The sequence below is a fragment of the Mastomys coucha genome, unplaced genomic scaffold (genome assembly GCF_008632895.1).
Source record: "Mastomys coucha isolate ucsf_1 unplaced genomic scaffold, UCSF_Mcou_1 pScaffold5, whole genome shotgun sequence".
In the NCBI taxonomy this organism is placed as follows: domain Eukaryota; kingdom Metazoa; phylum Chordata; class Mammalia; order Rodentia; family Muridae; genus Mastomys; species Mastomys coucha.
Window position 1 is genome coordinate 6,872,652 of NW_022196911.1, and position 21,848 is coordinate 6,894,499.

The following is a 21,848-nucleotide window of genomic DNA, read 5'->3' on the forward strand; positions in this document are numbered from 1 at the left end:
TTTTTTTTGCACTAAGTGCATCGGTTGTGGGAAATTACCACATTCTTATCCAAAAGGAAGAGAACTCTGAATAAATTTTCATTCCCCACAGTCTCCTACCCTTGTTCTGGAGCTCTGTCTATATGGTGCTATTTGCTGCTCTCCCCTTTAGCTCATATAATTAATTCTCTTGGCTATTTCCTGAAGTCTAGTTTACCCTTCCTTCATTCCTCTCCCTCTTTCTCTCCTTTTCATCTTAGTCCCCTAGCCTATGTGCTCTATACACAAGCCCTTCACCTTCTCAAATGCCTCCCCCCTCCATTTCCCTTCTCTTCCCTCTTCGCTGTCTTCCCTACTTCCCTTGGTAAGTTTTCACTGAAATAATCAATGAGCCACCGTGTTGTTTTCTCTCAAGTAACTACCACATATGAGTGGTGCAGAGTTCCTCCTCTTGAGCTGTGGGATGTGGCTCTCTCTGATGGTATGGTCCAGTGGATTTGCAAAGATAACTGCTTAGTGCAGTAATCCAGCCATTAAAAAATAATTGAGCAATGGAAATTAGATTGGTTGACAGCAGCCCTGTTTGCAGTCATGAAACTAGATAAACAGTTTCAACTGGAATGAGTGTGTGTGTGTGTGTGTGTGTGTGTGTGTGTGTGTGTGTGTGTAGGCAGATGTACCCAGCTGCTAAGAAATTGGCTTTCTTAAGGCATTTCTCAGTGTTTCCATTCAGAAACAACTATAGAGCAATGCAGAAATCCAGCCCCACCCCAACCACTCATAGATGTGCACTCCTTCTTTCTCATCCATACCCTCCAGCCCCCAACAAAAGCAGATAGGAATTATGTTTGGCTATGAGGTTTTTTTTTTTTTATTTAAAAAAAAAAAAAAAAGCCTAAATATCAGCTTTCTTCTCAGTCCTGTAGTACAAGGTACAGAGTCGGGCAAGTAACGGTCAGTGTGCCTTGTCAGGGCAGGTGCTGAGTTCCTTCTGTCTCTGTTCTGATTTCCTTTCTTTCTTTCTTTCTTTCTTTCTTTCTTTCTTTCTCTTAAGATTTATTTATTTATTTTATTTTACACTGTAGCTGTACAGATGGTTGTGAGCCATCATGTGGTTGCTGGGAATTGAACTCAGGACCTCTTCTTGCTCTGGCCACACTCACTCTGGCAGTAAGTACACTGTAGCTGTCTTCAGACACACCAGAAGAAGGCATCAGATCTCATTACAGATGGTTTCTGGGATTTGAACTCAGAACCTTTGGAAGAGCAGTCCGTGCTCTTAACCTCGGAGCCATCTCTGCTTTTCTTAAGATGGCTTGTATTTCTATAATCAGTTCATGGTCACAAGACAGGTCCTGCGGCTCTAGTGTCAAAGACACGTTCCAGGAAGAAGAGCTAAGGTCAGGAGCCCTCTCCTTGATAGAGCACTCCTAGAGGCTCACCCCCACCCCCAACTGGATTGCTCCATGATCAAAGTAAACTCCCAGGACCACTCCTGTCCAGACATGAAACTGGGGCATGTTTTCACTGAGCACACGGCTACCTCAAATCTTGGGGTTTTCTTGGCAAGGGGAAAGGGGAAAGTGAGTACTCAGGAGATTGATAACCTTATCCCCTTATTTAGTGGGGAAAGCAAAACCCCTCCAACATGCACCCGTTGTCTCTGTTATCAGGCTCTGCATTCACCCACCTATGCTTTGCTCCCTAGAGAACTCCTAAGTGCTAGCTAGCACAGACCTGACCCGGACTCCCCTTCTCTAGAAAGGAAGGAGACAGCCAACAGAGGCTGTTCTTATCCTGTTTTGAGATAGCTCGTGGGCAAGCATATCTGTTTGTGGCATCTGTGTTTTCTGATTGCAATCTAGTCAGTGGGTGGAGATTTAATTAATTTCTTAGGTCAGCCTGGCAGCTGATTTACACAGACATGCTTTCTGGAGATAAGGAGAGCAGACGATGTCGGGAGCCACCTCTCTGAAATGCCAGGTAGGATTCTTCGTGTACCTCTAATAGCCTCAGATTGGGTTGAGGCCCCAGCAAGACCCTCCCCATGACACAGGCCATACTATCTAATCCCAAAACACGCCAAAGGAACTCACAATGTAACTGTGAAGAGTCTCCTTATGACACACACACAACCATTCAGGTTCACAGCATGCTTGTTTGAGTCTCTGTGCTGGTCTCCTCTTTCCAGCAATACATCCTCCCTCCTAGACTGCACAGGGCCCCCTGTAAAAGGAACCAGGTCTCCCTTGGACAAAGCAGCCTAGCTGAGATTTGGTACTTCCTACTGTCCACTGGACTCTGCATCTTCAAGAACGAGAGTGTGAGTTTCTGCTGCCTGGGCTGGCGGTGTGTCTGTAGATCCTTGCTTGTGAAAGGCGGGGTGGGCCGGTGCTTCCATTGAGTATCTTTACGCTTCACCGCAATGATATTTATGACCAGAAGTCTTCCTCGGACCTTCTCTTCCATCCCTATTGCCTGTTATTTGGAGCTGAGTGGAAGGCTGTGCTTTTTCTAAAATAGGAAACATGAGACATTTCCATTTTTTTTTTCCTTTAAACAAACCAGAACCTACCTCCTTCTCTATAACACCTAGTATCTAGTGGAACTACAATAAACCCTCAGTGATGTATACAAGAGTCAGTGAGTGCACATAAGCCACCAGGAGGCACCAGGAGGCACCAGGAGTGATCTATCTGCCTGTCCCTGGGATGCTGAGACACTATGCAGCAGTGAACCAGGAAGCAGGTGGGTAGCCCATCAGGCTGGGACAAGGCTGTGAAGTCACTACAGGTCCCGGAGTGAGACTCAGACACAGATCAAGTAAGGGGGGGAAGGGTTGAGAGTGACAGGTCCGTCACAAACCTGCCACCTCCTGGACACAGAGACAGTGGCAGTTACCAGGGAGCCCTCCATGAATATGTAGGATTTTAAGGATTTCTGAGTTTTCCCTCTAAGAAATAAAGGAAGGGGAAGTTCCTGTGTAGCCTGCTTATATAAGGAATAATCAATTATAAATCATGAACAGTCTGAAGAACTTAGCCCCACACAACTCTTGTAAACCACTCCCCATCTTTGGCTCACCCTAGCCCTAGCAGAAGATGCAGAAATCTTTCCTTCCAAGACAGTCTCCAGTCTTCCCACCTAAGCATTCTTACTGGCATCGATTTAATGGTCCAGGTCATAATCTTCCTATCAGATGGAATGAATAACACTAGAAGGATTACAATAGGAAACATGGATTACTTTGCCTAAGTGAGGAAAAAATGATGAATCAGGTTATAATAAAAAAATATTTTCTAATCAAGCTATAAAGCAAGCTTTGAAAAAAAATATTGATCCAAACTGCCCCCCCCACTTCATCATACAAAAAGGAATCATGGAGATCAGTGAGCCCACCTTTTTTGTTGTTGTGGCAAAGACACGAGATGCCCATGAGAGAAGATTTATTTAGGCTCATGGTTTCCAAGGCTCGGCCCATGGTCATTTGGCTCTATCGCTTTCAGACTGTCAGCAAAGCAGAACATAATAGCACAGAGAATGCAGTGGGGTAAGGATGTCTAACTCAACATGGCCAAGAAGTGAAGAGACAAGGAGAAGTTGGGGTCTCCCTTATCTTTCAGGAGTGAGCCTCCACACCTGAGCTTCTTTCTGTCCCACTACTTCCCAACAGCTCTACAAGCTGGTGAACAGGTCCTTAGGACACAGCCTTTCTGGACCATTTAAGACCCAAACCACAGCAGAGCTGAAATAATCACATCCAGGGCTTCAGAACATCTCAAGACAGTGAACACAGAGCCAAGGCCAGTGATGATCCAACCTTCATTAAACAAAAGCAGTTCCTGGTTTTTAAGAAAATCCCCTTCCATGGTACATGAATATTATTTTAATTCTTATTTTATGTGTATGTGTGTTTTTCCTGCATGTATACCTCTCTACATCATGTGTGTGCCTGGTGCCATCAGAAGCTAGAAGAGGGTGTCAGATCCCCTGGAACTGATGTTACGGATGCTTTTGAGTTGCTATGTGAGTGTTAGGAGCCAAACCCAGGTCCTCTGCAAGATTACCAAGTGCTTTTAAGAAGCACCATGGCTAAAAGAAACTACCTGAAAAACAAAACTAGGCATATGAATAAAAAGCCATAATACTCCATGATGAGATCAATTGACATAATACTCCACCAACAATGCTACAAGAAGTTTCCAGATGTGTGTACCAGTATCTTTATTTACCTCATCCTAGCATAGAAACAGTTTAAGTCTACCAAGGCCCACACAATATACTGTATCCACTGAACGATGACCCTCACCAGACAGGGGTCTGGCCTTTGCTCTTGGTCCTGAGAGGAAATCTCTAAGCTATGGAAAGTTCTGTCTGATTAGAGTATCTTAACCTGAGGGCATATTGAGCCATTTGTTGTCAGTTCCTGTCTGGAGGGGATAGACTGGTCCTAGACTTACCAGCAAGAAGTGGCTTCCCTAGTTATTGTTCAGAATTTTCCAGGGTAGTCCTTGTTCTTTCTGGCTCCCAGAAAAATATGAGTTTGCCAACAGCGAAAGGAAATCTTAGGTGTTGAGAAATCTGGACAAGTGTTAAGAATGTGAATATTGAGTCCACACAGTACTGAATACAGGGCTGTTTTGAGTACATTTAAATCATCATAACCATAACCAGGCAGCTTCACCTATCCTGTCTTTTAAATGGAATCAGCGGCTCAAGGGAAGGCAGAGATGAGACTGATTCTATAGTGCTCTGACCCTAAAAAAATTCCCCAAAGTTTCGGCATGTGCTAGGCTGCTGGCTATCACTAGACTTCAGTTCACACCACCTCCATCCAAGTCCTTAGATCAACCTCTGCCTTTTTCTAGAGTCCTCCAAAAGCATGGCTACAGGACACGCACACCAGCTGTAAACCTTCTCTTGTCACCAATCAGGAAGTTTGAAGCAATCAGAAGCACTTTGTTCCTTCAGGACCCATGGGTGTTGAGCAGACCTCACTGACCTAACTGGTCTGAGAGCTAACCCTGTCCCTATGGCAGGAACAGAAAGTCTAAGCTAAATACTGTTCCGGTAGCTGCCCTGTGCGCTGGTACTAGCCATTTCCTTCTCTGGGTGGCAGCTGCCTCTTCTCTTCTCTTCTTCCTCTTCTTCCTCTTCCTCGTCCTCCTCATCTTCTTCCTCCTCCTCCTCTTCTGCTTTTATTTGTTTTCTTTTTGAGAATTTCATATATGTTTCAATCATATTCAATACCATCCCCAAACTCTTTGCTTGACTACCAGTCCTGGAGAATGGTCAATACAGCAAATACCCCTCCATTAAAGAAAAGTGAGGGCTGGAGAGTTGGCTCAGCTGTTAAGAGCACTGGCTACTCTTCTGGAGGGCCTGAGTTCAATTCCCAGCAACCACATGGTGGCTCACAACCATCTGTAATGAGATCCGATGCCCCACTTCTGGTATACTCATATACATAAAAATAAAGAAATAAATCTTTAAAAAAAAAAAAAGAAAAGTGAGGTGGGACTTCGTGTCTACCTCCCCTCCCCCATGCTGGGATTTTGTCTGTCTGGAGCTTGTGCCTATTTTGCCTGCTTTAAAACAACAGTGGGGTCCTTTGTTCTCACAAGAGGTGGATATGGAGGTACCATAGCTTCATGTAATTCTCTAACCTCTGAGGAGACAACAGGATGATGGAGTCTAGTTCTGGCTTCTCCATCCAGACTCAGAAGAGAACAGGGGCTGGAAGTGAGCTGACAGGCAAGTGGAGGCAGGGTATAAGTAATGACCAAGAAGGATGGGTTCAGAAAGATCTGAGGTAGTCCCAGAAAGAGTGCTATGTATCATTCTCGATGGCCGAGGTGCCATACATGGCACAGCTTTGACTCTGGTTCAGCAAGTCAACAGACAGGCTTTCATTTAGGACTCTACCCTGGGCTCCGAGGCAAAGGAAGAGGATGTTCATACCTGTCTGGATAGGTTTGGGTTGGAGAAGGAACCTGAGGCAGGATGCAGATGCTTTATCCCTGCTTAATGAGGGTCCCTCACCCACTGTCTCAGTGGAGAGGGCTTTTCTGAAATTAAGCTTCTTTCTAAGCCCTGGGGTATTGACAGACAAAGGATAATAAAGGACATCAGATTTATCTGTCTCTGTTTTTATTCTTTGATAAATATTTTGTACCAGTGACCTATTAGCAAACAGGAAAAAAAAGAAAACATAAAATAAAAAGTCTAAAAGCTAGGCGTCCAGCCGAGTCTGGCCAACCCCTGAGTCCTTGCCATGTGACTGCAAGAAGAGCTCGAATGACATCTAATTTATGAGCAACTTGATGGTTCGCAAACCACGGGATGAAGAAATCTTGCATGATGGTTTTGTTTTCCAAGCTGAGTTTCCCAAACAGATAATGACAACAACCCTCGGGACCAGATGGACAGGCCTGGGAACAGAGCTATCCTGACCTCTCTCTCGGGGAGACTCCAATGCCCCAGGCAGGAAGGGAGAGACTGCCCTTTCCTCCAAATTAACAGAGCAGCCATTCCTTTTTTTTTTTTTTTTTAAAAAAAAAAAGGTTGCCCCAGGATGCTGGGCCCTCCCTAGTACAAGCTGGAAGCTGATGGATCCTCACCCTCCGGCACTATCTCTACAATAATGTGGGTCATCCTATGATTCACTTTTTAATGAGACAGAGAGACTCCTTCCTAGTGTCTGCCCCAATCATAAGCAGAAAGCTCTCAGCCCCTTAATCTACACCCTCAGGAATCAGTGGGCAAGAAAGCAAGGGACCAAAATTCAAAATGAACCCTTGTGTAAGATGCCAAGTGTGAAGGGATGGCTCCAAGACAATGGTTTGGCTGGCTGCCAAGTTATTGTAGCCTTTCTCATCTGTAAATAGAAATGCCCTGAGTCAAGTGAGCAGGATCCCAGTACGCTATACACATGTATGTAAATGTCACAAGGACCTTCAATATATCATACAATTAGTATGTGCTAAGGCAGACATTTTAAGAGTTGTATGTTCACTTTGGAAACAAGCACTATAGCTCAAAACCGTTCCTATTGGCCTGAAGCCACAAGGCTAGAGTGTCAGGCCTGGGCTGCCGCCCATGTTCTTTCTGCACTTCTAAGAGACAATCTGTGAGATTGTGATGGAGTGACCAGGAAGAGAAGCAGCCATGGCCTTGTATCAAGAAATAAGGAAAAGCTTTTAGTGTAGTGTATTCATTTTAAAAATATTCAGGCTAGCGTGGTTTGCTAGAGAGCTTTATTTCCCCCGCACCCCACCCCCTTAATGCATTACATTCTAAATGCAATGCCCTGGAAGATATTGAATAGACAGGACAAAAATCCATTAGGCTCGTTGATTTATGGCTTTTCAGCATTTCGAAGGAGCAACTCTCGTGAAGTCGGTTGCACGCAACAGCCCCTTTTAGAAATGTCTGGGATCGCCAATCGGTGATTTATGCCATGCTTCTTTGACTGCTGCTTTTGGAAAAGAGAAGGAGAAACATTAGCGCAACACAAATGTAATGCCCAGGGTCCTCGAAACCCCTAGCTCAGCAGTCTGATGGCCTACCCCTGTGAGCCCATGAACTCAACACTTGCCAGGCCTTCTCTCACTGACTGGCTTTCAATGGCCTTGGTACTTAGTTTGAGGTCACCCACAGGACTGTGGACAGAGGACACTCACAGCTGGGCGTGTGTGCATCCTCTGCAGCCTCTAAAAGAGAAGTGACTGGGCTTGAGTGGGAGCCAGCTAGTGTCACTTCCCATTTCTTATCTGTCATCTGTCACAGAGGCTTAGCTTACCTATGTGCCCCCCCACTCTGCCTTTCCTCCTGAAAATGGGAAGATGGAAACACCCTCTCCTACCCCCAAGCCGTTATCATTCCCTAGATCAGAAGCATCCAGAAGAAAGCAACTTTGTGATTCCTTTAGTTTTATTTTATGTGTGTTCTGCCTGCCTGGATGCCTGTGTGAGGGTGTTGAGTCCTCTGGAGCTGGAGTTCCAGACAGTGGTGAGCTGCCATGTGTTGGAAATTGAACCCGGATTCCCCGGAAGGTGCTGCTAACTGTTAAGTCATCTCTCCTCTCCCAAGAAAGCAAACTTGTAACAAATGGCCTTGCCTCCCAGCTCTTACCAGGAGCCCTCACATACAATAGGCACCTAGTAAGCACTTTCTTGATACATTGAATCTCAGACAAGTAACTGAGTCTGGATATTTCAGCAAAGAGCCTCAATCCACAGCTGCGGGGGCACCATGGACCAGCATGCACTGCAGGCACTCACGGACCAGCATGCGCTGCGGGGACACACGGGCCAGCATGCAGCCAATGGTTATTCTTGCTTCAGGAGCTATTTGAGAAGCCATGTTTGGTTTTTTGTTTGTTTGTTTGTTTGTTATTACTACAGATCCGAGTCCTCAGAATAGTAGCCCTCTGGAGCCACAAGTGCTGTAGTCAAGAAATGAGTGTTGTTTCTGGTGCTAAAGGGACTCACTGGGAAGCAGCAATCCTTAAGCTCTTTACCTTTGTCCCAGAAACCAAAAGCCTTCAGATATATCCTCCCATGAGACCTGGGGATTAAGTCGTAGTGGGCCAGGGGCAGAAACTTCCAGAAAAAGTCTCTGATTATAAAAATCTGCTCTCTGGCTGAAGGAAGGACAATCCAGACACTGCTTCACCTGGGGATCCTTCCAATTTACAATCACCAAACCCAGACACTATTGTGGATGCCAGCAAGTGCTGGCTGACACGAGCCTGATATAGCTGTCTCCTGAGAGACTCTGACAGTGCCCAGCTAATACAGAAGTAGAGGCTCACAGCCATCCATTGGACTGAGCACAGGGTCCCCAATGAAGAAGCTAGAGAAAGGACCCAAGGAGCTGAAGGGTTTGCAGCCCCTTAGGAGGAACCACAATATGAACTAGTACCCTCAGAGCTCCCAGGGACTAAACCACCAACCAAAGAGTACACATGGTGGGATTAATAGCTCCAGCCACATATGTAGCAGAGGATGGCCTAGTTGGTCATCAATGAGAGGAGAGGCTCTTAGTCCTGTGAAGGCTCTATGCACCAGTGTAGGGCAATGCCAAGGCCAGGAAGCAGGAGAGGGTGGGTTGGTGAGCAGAGGGAGGGGAGAGGGAATAGGGTTTTGGTCCCCCCCAGGGGAAATCTGGGAAGGGGATATCATTTGAAATGTAAATAAAGAAAATATCTAATAAAAAAATCTGCTCTCTGAAATGAATAACAGCGATTTTGTGCTGATTATGAGCTTGGCTTTTCCACCACACAGCCTCCCCCAAACTCAGCCAGAGCAGGCCCCAGTATCTTACTGTCCTGGGCTGTGCAGCTTTGTAGCACTGCTCAAATTCATCCTCTTTCTCCTTCTGTCAGAAGCCACAGAGGAAAGGCATGCAAGTGAGTTTTCTGAAGATGGCCCACTATTTTGTATGGCCGACGATGGCTGAGCTCTAAGAATGCAGAGGCTTCATCCCAGGGCTGCTTCTTGCTGCTGATATGCCTTCCCTGTCACTATTACACTGCCTGAGGTTTCCTGAGCGTCAGCCCACACTGTTGAGCAGATTCCCTGCAGATCAACATGAAGATGAACTGTCATGAATTAATGCTGTTTAGGTGAGTCAACGACTTTATAGAATTCCTGATTTGGTTCAAATAATTTTAGGAAGAAAGTTTAAGAAGATGGTTTTAGTTGCTTTGCCAGAAAGATCTAATAAGGTTAGAATCAAGAATAAAATGTGTTCCCTACTCAAAGAATAGTAAGTAAAGGCTGCATAATAAGGAATACAATGAGCTACTCTTTTTGTTGTTGTTGTTGTTGTTTTGGTTTTTGGTTTTGTTGTTGTTGTTGTTGTTGTTGTTGTTGTTTGAGACAAGGTTTCTCCATATATCCCTGGCTCACTCTGTCCTAGAATTCACTCTATAGACCAAGTTGGCCTTAAACTCAGAAATCTGCCTGCTTCTGCCTCCCAAGTGCTGGGAATAAAGGCATGCACCACTACTGCCTGATTCATAATTACTCTTTTTTTTTTTCTTTTTTTATTGGATATTTTCTTTATTTACATTTCAAATGTTATCCCCTTTCCCGGTTCCCCCCCTCCTGGAAACCCCTTATCCCATCCTTCCTCCCCCTGCTCCTATAAGCGTGTTCCTCCACCCACCTACCCAAACCCACCTCCCTGCCCTTGATTCCCCTACACTAGGGCATCTATCAAGCCTTCACAGGACCGAGGACCTCTCCTTCCATTGATACATGGCAAGGCCATCCTCTGGTACATATGCAGCTGGAGCCATGTGTACTCTTTTCTTTATGGCTTAGTCCCTGGAAACTCTTCAGGGGTCTGATTTGTTGATATTGTTGTTCTTCCTATGGGGTTGCACAATTACTCTTTTATTTATTTGTTTATTTATTTTTTGGTTTTTCAAGACAGTGTTTCTCTGTGTAGCCTTGGCTGTCCTGGACTCACTCTGTAGACCAGGCTGGCCTCAAACTCAGTAATCTGCCTGCCTCTGCCTCCCAAGTGCTGGAATTAAAGGCATGTACCACCATTGCCTGGATGCACAATTACTCTTAAAAGAGAAATAGGCTTGGGGCAGATTTGTGATTAAGGAAAAACATTCATTATAAGCCAGGTCCAAGGATGAAGCCACAGGTATATACCATGAGAAAGCAAGGTCGTGTGAAACTGTTGCTTTGAACTTATAATGAGCTTATAGAATGAAGCACTGCTTTGAACTTACTATCAATATCCTTCTGTAACTCCCCTTTTGTGAAACATTTCATCTATGAGGTAATTTTCTAAAGAACTTTTGTCTGCGAAGGTATAAAAAGGCCAGAGAGAAGGAATAAAGTATGACTTGGGGTGCTCTGCCCCATCCACCAAATGTATATATGTATATATCTGTTTGTCTATACATACATGTGTTGGTATATGTGTATGTAAGTATGCATGAACACTTGTGGAGTTGATGAGACAGGTGATCAGGACCCAACCAGAGTGTGTATATATCTGTGCATCTTGTCTGTATGGATGAATTTTCTTTTTCTTTTCTTTTTTCCTCTGGTTCATGAAGAGTTAACAAGTTTCAGCTTTTAGCCTGACCAGTGAAAAGGTCTTTTTGAGTCAGAGAGAGGAGAGCCCTAAGGGTTAACCCTCTTTTCTTCTTTATCCCCTTCTGCTGAGCAGTAGGAATTAAATATCAGATGCCAAAGGCTTTTGGTCTTAGATTAGCAAAGAGTTAAAAAAGGTAAATATTACTGAAAGTAAGCAACTTTTGCCCTCACAAAACCAAACTTTTTTCCCCTGAAAACCATCTATGTTACCATTGCTACTTTCCTCAGTACCTGGTGCTGGGCTGCTTCCTGGCATCCTCCGAGGCATTTCTACCTGGTGCAGTCCCCTAGGCTTTGCAAGACAGGGACTGACACCCCTGCCCGTACCTCCCCTCAAGGGCCTGCTTAGCACACTTCCTAGAATGCAGAGTTTATCTCTGTTCCTACGCATGGTTCAAGCATCCAGTCTGGATCAGTATTATCGCAGCAAGGAGTCAGCAACAGCCTCTGGCCCATGTGTGCTAGAAGACAGGTAGGCATACCAAGATTCTCTAGAAAAGTGTGTTGTGCCTACGTGAGCTCCATCCTACTAAGGATGCTGCGGTCATCCTGTGAGAAGCCAGCTAAAGGAAGATGCTGAGCCTCTGGGAGGAAGAGGAGAGAGACAGAAGAACATGGCAGTGGGAAGACATCGCCGGATATTTAGCAGCCACTCCAAAAGCTGCCCTTGTCCAGGTCCTTGGGAAGGAGAGTCAGGAACTCCTATGGCAGGAGGTCTAGTTGTGTTCTCTGATAGCACATTAGACCACTTCTAACTAGAATGACAAATGACACATCATCTGATCCCAGCCACTCTGGACAGTGCAGAGTGGGTTCTGCAGGCAATTACTGCTGGTTCTGGGCCAACCAGAATGACCTTCCCTGGTAGGAACCACAGCTTTCCATCTCTGAGCCAGTCACCTTTGACTGGAGGGGAAAGCAAAGTGGGAGTCATTAAAGGGAATAGGATGTCCTGACTCAGCCCCTTCTGAGATGCTCTCTTCAAGCTGGGGTCAGAGATATATATTTTTTTAAAACCCTGGGTCTAATGGCTTCCCGCTCTGTCTGAACCCCTTACAGAAGCATCCACTCTTTGTTAGGACAAGTCTGAACATCATGTGGTTGGCCCCCGGGTTTCTGCAGACCTCTGTGCTCACTCTGTGAGTTGCTCCTTCTGCCCTCTGCCTCCCAACTCACTCAGTGTCAAATGCCAGAAGCCCACCTGGTACACCTCCAGTCTCCATGCTGATGTGATCCTTTACCATAGAACCCCCATGGGAAGTTCTTCCATGACCTTCCCCTCTTTGTACCTGGGTGTGGAGACACTGAGCAGAGTGTCCAATGTGAGCAAGAGTTGGAGCACGTGTTCTTAAAGCAATACGTCAGAGTCCACAGTTTTAAAGTTCTAGAACATGGCACTGTGATGCAGCTCCGTTGGCTGCCTAACACACATGAAATGCTGGGTTTGATCCTGGGTAGTTCTTAAACCAGGTGTGGCAGTGCGTGCTTGTAAACTCCACACTTAGGAGGTGGACCCTGGTGGGTCAGAAATTCAAGGTCTTCTGCTACCTGAGTTCAAAGCTAGCTTTGGTTACTTGAAACTCTTATCTGTCCAGAAAAAAAAAAAAGAAAGTTATAAAATATGGTTATGGTAGAAATAAATCCCCAAAGACCCCTCTTCCAAAGTCAAGGTATTTCCTGCTTTGGCAGGTAGAGCCTTTCCATAGTTTCCAGAACCATCTAATTTCCCCTTGTGGCTCCTTTTTCCACATAACAGCAGCATTTCCAACAGGTTCAGCATCAAAGACAACTTGCCAGGTGAAGCTGGGCTTGCCCAGGTCCCTTCCATCCTCAAAGGTGGCATGATGCAGCTGCTCATGCCTCAAGAGGAGAGGTATTCTGATGGTATTTTTCATCTAAACTCTGAAGTTTTATCATCTAAACCCAGGGGTAATTTCTTCATCTCTGCTCTACAAAGGTCAGCTCCGTTTCTCCAGTAATTACCTTTCTCTCTTTCGGCTGGCTTCCACCAAGGTGAAAATTGCTTCTTTTGTTAGCTTGCTCTGCTAACCAGCTTCCTACCCACAATCCATGCCCTCCTAAGTGCCCCCAGACAAAAGTTGATTGCAAACCCTTGTTCTAGCTTGTCTGCTGTGTGCACACCAACAATGCTGAGTCTCTAGTTATTTTTGTGTAGATTCACTCTGCTCCATGTTCATGTAACCTGGGGGGCAGGGAGGATGCCTGTCAGCCCCCAGCATGGCTGTTTTGCCCTATTAGGGAACAACTCCACCCAGGTTCTCTTTGCCTTTTGTCATGTCATGAGGCAGAAAGGGAATAAAGAACGAAGTCTCAGAGAAGGAGTAAAACTCAGGTCACGCTGTAAGACGGATGCTCACCTGTTCTCAGTCAGATTGAAGTTCTGTCCTTTGACAAAAGGAGTACAAAGGGCTCCTATACACCACACCCATACGATTCCCATAAAACTCAGAACGTGGAACTGTTCACCCGCAGCAGGTTTTCTTCAGCCAGGCAACACGAGCTACCCTCACCTTCAAGCTCTCCCTTAGTAACTTCCAGAAGGCTGCTGAATTCCTGCAGCACATCCTGCCACTGGCTTCTCAGCTTCCCCTCATCTGTGTTCACTGTCCTACTTTATATGTGCTTGGGTATTTTTAGCCACCTCAAAACTCTTTGTCAAGATTTTAATCATCTTTTAAGCAGATGATTAAAAAAAAAATTCTGATATTCAAAGTCTCCTTAATCCTACGAAACCACATTCTCTTAAGAGAGTACTTCAAAATCCCTCTAAAAATATTAGTAATCCCTGAGCCTAACAGGGCGGACTCACACTGTGGGCTAACCTGTTCAGGTTGGGTCTGTGGCAAATTCCATTTCTCGTTTAACTTCTCCCAGTTCTGGAGTCTTCTTCCCTGCATTCGATCTGTCATTCAGGTTCAGCCCTTGGAGCTTTTGTCCCTAGGGACCAAGAAAGCCAGCCTCATTGAGACACATGGCAGGTTTTTAAATTTGCCTTTGAATGAATATTTTATGTGAAATTTCTGATCACCATGCAGGAAGTGAGCACTGGAGCTCAAGGTCAGAGGAATGAGAACTTGTTCCCAAGACAAGTGACAAGCCAGGACATTTCAGCCTTGGGAAGCTTCCCATCACCCACATGGACATTCCCCTCCCTCAGAGGTTTACTCACACTTCTGACCCCACATGTGCCATCTTTTGCCTCACACCAACCAATTGCTAAACTCCTCAGACACTTCTTGAGTCAATAAACTAAAATATTAACTAACTGGGATTAACAGGATTAGTTAGGGTTTACTGCTGTGAACAGACACCATGACCAAGGCAACTCTAATAAGAACAACATTTAATTGGAGCTGGCTTACAGGTTCAGAGGTTCAGTCCATTATCATCAAGGTAGGAACACAGCAGCATCCAGGCAGGCATGGTATAAGAGAAGCTGAGAGTTCTACATCTTCGTCTGAAGGCTGCTAGGATGAAGGCCTTAGAGCCCATACCCACAGTGAAACACCTACTCCAACAGGGCCACACCATCTAATAGTGCCACTCCCTGGGCTGAGCATATATAACCCATCACAGCAGGGATACCCCAGGTTAGGGGAGACTAAAAGACCACCCTCTCACTTATTGTAGAGAGAATATCTTGTGTCTGTATGGATATGGTACCTGTCAATAAAAATCTGGTGGCCTATGACTTAGGCAAGAAATTGGAGGTGGAACATCCAGAAGGCAGACAGGATTCTGGAATAATGTCAGGCAAGAGATTCACCTAGGAAGACATGACTAGACAGACACATGGTTGAAGGGGAAACTTCTAGGTTCTTTGGGAAGTTAGTTATGTCAAATGATGTTTTGCTGGGACACACAGGTGAAAGGATGTCTTGATAAAGCAAACACATGAAAGGATGTTTTCCTGAAGCAGACACAGGTGAAAGGATGCTTGGATATAGTGAACATGGGAAAGGACCCATGATGAAGGAGTAGAAATATGACCCCACAGACAGTGGGAGACAAGCACTGAGCATTGGTTTGGTTTGCTCCGACTCGCTATTCTTCGCTAAAGACACACATGTATTGGTTCACCTTACATAGTATTGTTGAGCTCAACTTGTGATACCTCCAACATTGAGAGAAACTCACCCAAGAAGTACTCGTGAGGTTCCTGCAGCAGCTTGCTGATCCCCTGGCTGATCGGCAAGTCTGGCGGTTTCTTCAGGACTGAATTAGAGCTGCCTGGTGTCTGCTTGCTGAAGGACTGGACTGTAACTGTCGGTTCATGCCTGGGGTCTGCCTGCCTAGAGGACTGCTCTGCAGCTGCTAAATCATATTTAATGTTTGCTACAGCTCTGAACTGCTGCCCAAGAAGATCAGGCTCGCCCCCCAGAGAACTATTACTGAACAGATACACTTAGTCCATATGCTAATAACTTTTCTCTTCCACTACCTCTGCTGGGTGGTGGACTAAAGGAGAGGTTGAACCCTTATTAAATGTAGATTGCAAAAAAATTATGCCTCCACGTGGTACCTGACCACAGGTAACCAGCCAAGTGGCAGAATGTAGGTGAGAATAAATGGATTAATTTTAAGTTATGAGCTAGTCAGAGAAGAGCCTAGCTACAAACTACATTGCCAAGGTATTTGTAATATATTTTGAATCTGAGGTTTTTGTTTTTTTTTCTGGGAGCACGAGCCTGGGGGGAATAACCAGACCAAATATCTACAACTTCTGACTCCAGTGGCATGTCCGGGCCACCTGTACTTCTCTGAACAATTAGTGATTGACCTCTTTCTCATCTTCAAAGATCTGCTAGACCCTGCTAGAATTCATGGAATTCTGTAATTCCTGAAGTGCTCTACTTATTATTGCCAGTTCATTTAAAACCAGCTCAGGAGTGACTACATGAAAGAAATGCTCAGGGTGAGATATTGAGGGGAGGGGGCAGTGTTACAGAGCATCTGTCCACTTCCTGAGTGTGTTAACCACTCTGAAAACTCCCTGGCCCTATCTACTAGGAATTTCTATGGAGGCTCTGTATAGGAGTGGCTAATTGAATCAATGGTGACTAAGTCAATGTCCAGCTTCTCTCCCCTTCCCACAGGCCTAAGGATGAACTGAAAGTCTCACTCTCTAGTCAAGTGGTCTCTCTGGGGCTCAGTCCTGTCCTGAAGCTTAGCCATGAGTCATCTCCTTAGCCTGGCCCAAAGTACTCCTACCACTCAGAGAAGAGTGAGTTTTTAGGACTCTGTGATGTTAGGACACAAGTGCACATTGTATTATCATACTTGGGGACAAGTTTAGACATACCACCTGTTCATTACAGCTCAGTGGATACAGCCTTTCCTTGTCCTGAGAGGCCTTTAGCTGAGCCACAAGATCCCAACACACATTAAGTCCCAACATTTTTCATAAGTGGTGTTTGTCTTAGAACAGCAATGGACCATCACATCACAGGGGAAAAACAAAACAAAACAAACAAAATGGGACATGTGGATACCATGCTGCAGATGGGCGGCTTCATGGAGACTGCATCAATCATTTATTCACAGTATGCACAGCATCTTATAAATAGTACTTATAAATAAAAGTAATCATGTTGGCCTACAGAAATAGTCATCTGTTCTCCCTCAGCAAAATAATTAGATATTTGATACTTTCCCCCAGTTTTCAGGGTCCTGACAACTCTCCTGCAAGATAGCCCAAGTTGAAATGACTGGCCTCTACACTTGCCACCTCTGCATTCATCAGTGTGTGTGTGTGTGTGTGTGTGTGTGTGTGTGTATGTGTGTGCGCATGCGCGTGTGTTAGATACATGTCATGGAGATGTATGCACATGTGTTTGTTTGCATAGGGTATAGGTACATGTTCATGTATGCTCATGTATTTGCAGATACATGTGTGTGCTCATGCACGTGGAGGCCCAGGGGCTGATGTCATATGTCTTCCTCAGTTGCTTTCCTACTTAATTCATCTAGACTGCCCAGCTAATAGCTCCAGGCTTCCAAAGCCCCAGTTGCAGGGCTGCAGATCAGAGTCATGGTTTTTATTGTGGATACAGAGGTTCCAAACTCAGGTCTGCACATTTGAGGGGCAGGCTACCTCTCCGGGGCTTCAGCATAGTCCTCAGAGCTGACGCTGGAGTCCAATTGCTATGGTTCGGTCCTATCTCCTTCAACTATATGATATTGGGCAAGTCACCCTACCTGCTACCCAGTTGGCTTCCTTCTCTTTAATATGAAGAGCTCCAGTGTGGGTTACCTGTGTATACACAAATACTGCTCCCTGCATCTCTTTTCTTGGCAGTGCCCTCCCACACTGCCTCTTGATTCCTTTATTAATAATAATAATAATAATAATAATAATTTATTCACTTTACATCCCAATAGCATTCCCTATTCTTCTGGTTCCCATACACACACAGCTTTTTCCCCCTTCCCTCTCCCCTTCTCCTCTGAAGAGGGGGAGGCCATCCTGGGTATCAACCCACCCTGGTACCTCAAATCACTGCCGGACTAGGCACATCCTCTCCCTCTGCAGCCAGACATGGTTGATGAACCAGTTAAAGGAACAGGATCCACAGGCAGGTAACAGTCGGATAGATAGATAGATAGATAGATAGATAGATAGATAGATAGATAGATAGATAGATGGATGGATGGATGGATGGATGGATGGATGGGTGGGTGGGTGGGTGGGTGGGTGGGTGGGTGGATGGATGGATGGATAGATAGATAGATAGATAGATAGATAGATAGAGCTCATCATGGAGAACAAAAAAGTCTAGCCACTGTTCTGAAGTCTCACTGTCCTCTGGTCTTCGTGGTCCCCAAGATAAGGCATCTCAGTTTCTATTTCCCAGCTTAGGAATGTCACAGGGCTTTCCCTTGGGCACTATCCAACCAACCAAGGGCAAAAGAGGTCATGCCAGCCATTTCCAGAGCTTCCTTAAAGGCCTTGGAGAGTCTTTGAAGTTGCTCGGACAGTTGACAGCTCTTTCTACACCATGAAGTAGAGCATCCTCCTTCCTGAGGGGACTGAGAATGCTTCCCAAACTATGGATGATCCTGAAGACCCTTAAGATGCATCATGGATAAGCAATGGCAGTTCCAGGCTACTACAATGACTTAGAAAATTGGAAGGATCTCCCCTTTGCCATCCCAGGTATAAATGCCTCCTAGTTGACTAAAAAGAACTTTGTGCAAATGGCTTGTCCACGCAGGTGATCTCTTTGGATAACAGGCCTGCACATGGGATTGCTTGAAAATATGGGGGGGTGTCCAAAGTTTTTCTTAAGCTCGGAAAAGGACAGGCTACCCATCCCAAGTCTCCCCTAGCAGGCATTTAATAGTTCCTATTTCTAAAGGGTGATTGGAGTAAATATCCCAGAAGGCCGAGCTCCAAAGCAATCTTAGCTGGAACAGTGACATCCGAGGCCAAGCAGTGTGTACTGTCTCTCTAGGAAACATTCCGAACCATTGGACATCCATAGTGGAGAGACGCTATTCGGTTTATACAACAGAAGCACAATGATTTGATTAGCCGTGCTAAGAGTGGTAACATAAATAACAAGGCAAAGCCATAACAAAGATCACCACCACATATACAGTGACAACTTTAAAGGGGAAAATCCAAACAATGGCTTGGGGTATGGCTCAGTCGATAGAGTGCCTGCCTAGCATGCACAAGATCCTGGGTTCAATCCCCAGCCCTGAATGGACCCAGGCATAGTGGCACATGCCTGTAATCCCAGCACTCAGGAAGTGGAGACAGGAGGAAAAGAAGATCAGGGTTATCCTTGGCTACATAGCAAATTTGAGGCCTGCCTGGGCTGCATGAGAAACTGTCTCAAATAATCATAATTGATAGAAATGGAAAATAAATATATTAATAATATCACTACTTGGCTACCTCCTGGGGTCAGGATTATGTTTGGCAGGGGGTTATTTGTGTATGTGTGTGTGTGTGTGTGTGTGTGTGTGTGTGTGTGTGTCTGTGTGTCTGTGTGTCTGTGTCTGAGTCTGTGTCTGTGTGTCTGTGGTCTGTCTGTCCTCTATGATTTCATCATTCTTTGCACTGAGCATGTGCACCGTGCACTAATAGAGGAACCCCATTAAAAAATATTTGCTATATTGTATTATTTTATTTGAAGGATATACTTGGGGGCTAGAGAGATGGCTCAGTGGTTAAGAGCACTGACTGCTCTTCTGAAGGTCCTGAGTTCAAATCCCAGCAAACACATGGTGGCTCACAACCATCTGTAGTGAGATGTGATGTGTAATAAATAAATAAATAAATAAATAAATAAATAAATAAATGAAGGAGATACTTAGCACCTTTAAAAAGGATTTCTGACACAGACTAAGACCCTCCCTGCTGATTGGCTGAGGCCTGTCAAGAAGTAGGGGCTATTCTGTAACAAAGCCAAGGAGAATCAAGTCAAGCGGAGTTAGAGAAGTCATGGTTCAGTTACCCGAGTGTCCAGTCCTATCACCCCGATGGGACGACGCCAGGAGAGAGAGGAAGCTGGCTCCTCAGGACGTCCATGAGCACCCACAAACAGGGCAGAAAGCTGAGCCCAGGAGAGGAAGCCCTGCCCAGAAATTCCTCTACCAGCTCGGGACCCTAGGCCCCTCTCTTGAAGCCTGGCCTCCACTGGAACTTCACTGTGCCCTGCCTTCAAGTAGAGCACCAGAAGTGAGCTTCAGTATGTAGGAGACAGCACAGTTTAACCAGAAAGTATACTGTGCCCATGAGGTTCTGCCTTTAAACCTTTCATTGCCCTGGTGTCAGCATGAAAGCATAGGACTGGATATTTACATTTCAGAGGGTGGAAGTCATATGCCCTGTTCACACACCCCTTACTTGCACCTCCAGGGGCACCTTCTCCCTTGCTTCTTCTTCTTGATTCTCTACAGAGTTTCTACCATGCCCATTGGAGGCTGACTCAGCACAGTGCAATGGCCTGGCATCCAGGGACCTCTGAGAGAATGTGAGACAATTTGGAAAAGGTTACGGGCCATTGGAGCTGGGTCAGAGGTCCTGGATCTTATGCTAGCTGTGTGGCCTTGCAAATGTTACTCAACTTCTCTGAGCTTCAGCTTCAAAATGGAGTTAATATCCTCTACTTTATAAGGTCACTATGAATTTGGATTTTTTTTTTCATCAGACTCATGGCACAAGAGACTCAGCACAAGTCCTCTCCTTGTCTTCTTACGTCCCTCTCTTCAGAGTTCTTGGAGTGAATCCCCTCTTCATTCTGTCCTGAGTTCATCTACCTGCTGATTTATGTTCGTCTCCTCACTGTTCTAGCCCAAATTTCTCACCCCTTTACTTCCCAGAATTCTCTCTATCCCTGCTGGATGTCCCACCTCCTATTTCCTGCCTTAGCTCATTGGCCATAAGCTTTTTTTATTGGCAGGTATTGCTTATAAGAGATTCTCTCTACATCCTTCCAAACTGTGGGTTGGATTATTAGAGACAGCCCAACTGGCTCTTGTCATTCTGTCCTTCTAGATGACTTCATGTCCAAGGAAAAGCGGGTTTTCCAGAAGAGCAGTGGTAAACCTCTGTCATCTCCTCTTCCTACGCTTACTGTGCAGCTGGGGTTCTAATGGTGGACTCTTGGGGATCTAACACTGTTTATCTCCTATCTCCAGCCCATCTCCAGCAATAACAGGGCTGAAATATCTGCTGCTGTCTGCTGTTGCAAAACTAAAGTAGAAAACACAGTACAGAAGCCGTGGCTTGAAACATGAGAGTAGGAAAGAAAAGAGGCACCACAGACTCGCGTGAGAGAAGGGCCATGGAGAGGATGCCTGGCATGGGAGATGGGGTGGAGCCACTTGGGAGGATGGTGGGAAGTCAGACCCAGGAGACAAAGCCATCTGTGATCAGCTGCTTATGGTCAGCACTTGGCTCATCCTGGCTGGCCAGAGAAAAGGCTCTGTTGCAGTCGAGTTCATGCAGAAGTGTAGTCAGATGAGAGTGATTAGCTGTTCTTTTCCAAAAGGGCAAACAGAGGGCAAAGCAAAATGTAATGAGAGGAGAAAAGATGAGGACCTTTGGCTAAAGGACCAGTGGATCCCACACCTGGCAGGTTGTCAAAATCGTGGAGTCTGGATAAGAAGTCAATACTCGGCAGGACCCTGCCTCCCTCCCTCCCTCAGGAGTGTGCAGTGGGACCTGCTGTTCCTTCATGTGTGTGTGTGTGTGTGTGTGTGTGTCTGTATGAAAAGTCTTGGCTTTATACCTGTCACCTCTGTACTCATGTGTGTTTGTGTGTCTGTGTGTTTGTGAATGTGTATGGACCCATGTGTTCAGATGCCTGTGCATGAACATGTTCATGTGGAGGCCACAGGTCAGTGCTAAGATCTTCTATAGCGGGATTCCTTAGACTCGCCAGCAGATGAATGGTAGCAGAGACTTATTAATTTTTTTATAGCTCAGGCTACCTCCCAGCTAGCTCATCCAACTCAATGAACCTGACTGTGCTAGTGCACATCCTGCCTTGTGGTCCATTACCTCTCTCACTCCTGGTAAATCCTGTCTCCTCCTCTGTGTCCCACTGGCAAATCCTCCTGCTCCACATTCTTCTCCCAGAGATCCTCTCTCAGACTAGAGGTTCTGCCTTCCCTTTCCTGCCCAGCTATTGGCTGTCAGTTCTTTATTAAACCAACCAGTGAGTGAGGAAGGTATGTGTTTGCAATATACTGAGGTTGGTGTTGAAC

At 45.6% G+C, this 21,848-nt stretch overlaps 1 long non-coding RNA gene across 2 annotated transcripts; it reads right to left on the reverse strand.

Annotated features, from left to right (window-relative positions):
- Positions 1-7,218: 7,218 nt before the first annotated feature.
- LOC116078479 lies at positions 7,219-12,447 on the reverse strand. 2 transcript variants are annotated; one of them, XR_004113561.1, is made up of 3 exons: positions 12,307-12,447; positions 9,307-9,560; positions 7,219-7,453 (listed from the first exon to the last, which is right to left on the reverse strand). It is a non-coding gene; the product is annotated as an uncharacterized LOC116078479 (long non-coding RNA). The 2 variants fall into 2 exon arrangements; XR_004113560.1 differs by having other exon boundaries at positions 7,219-7,456.
- Positions 12,448-21,848: the final 9,401 nt, after the last annotated feature.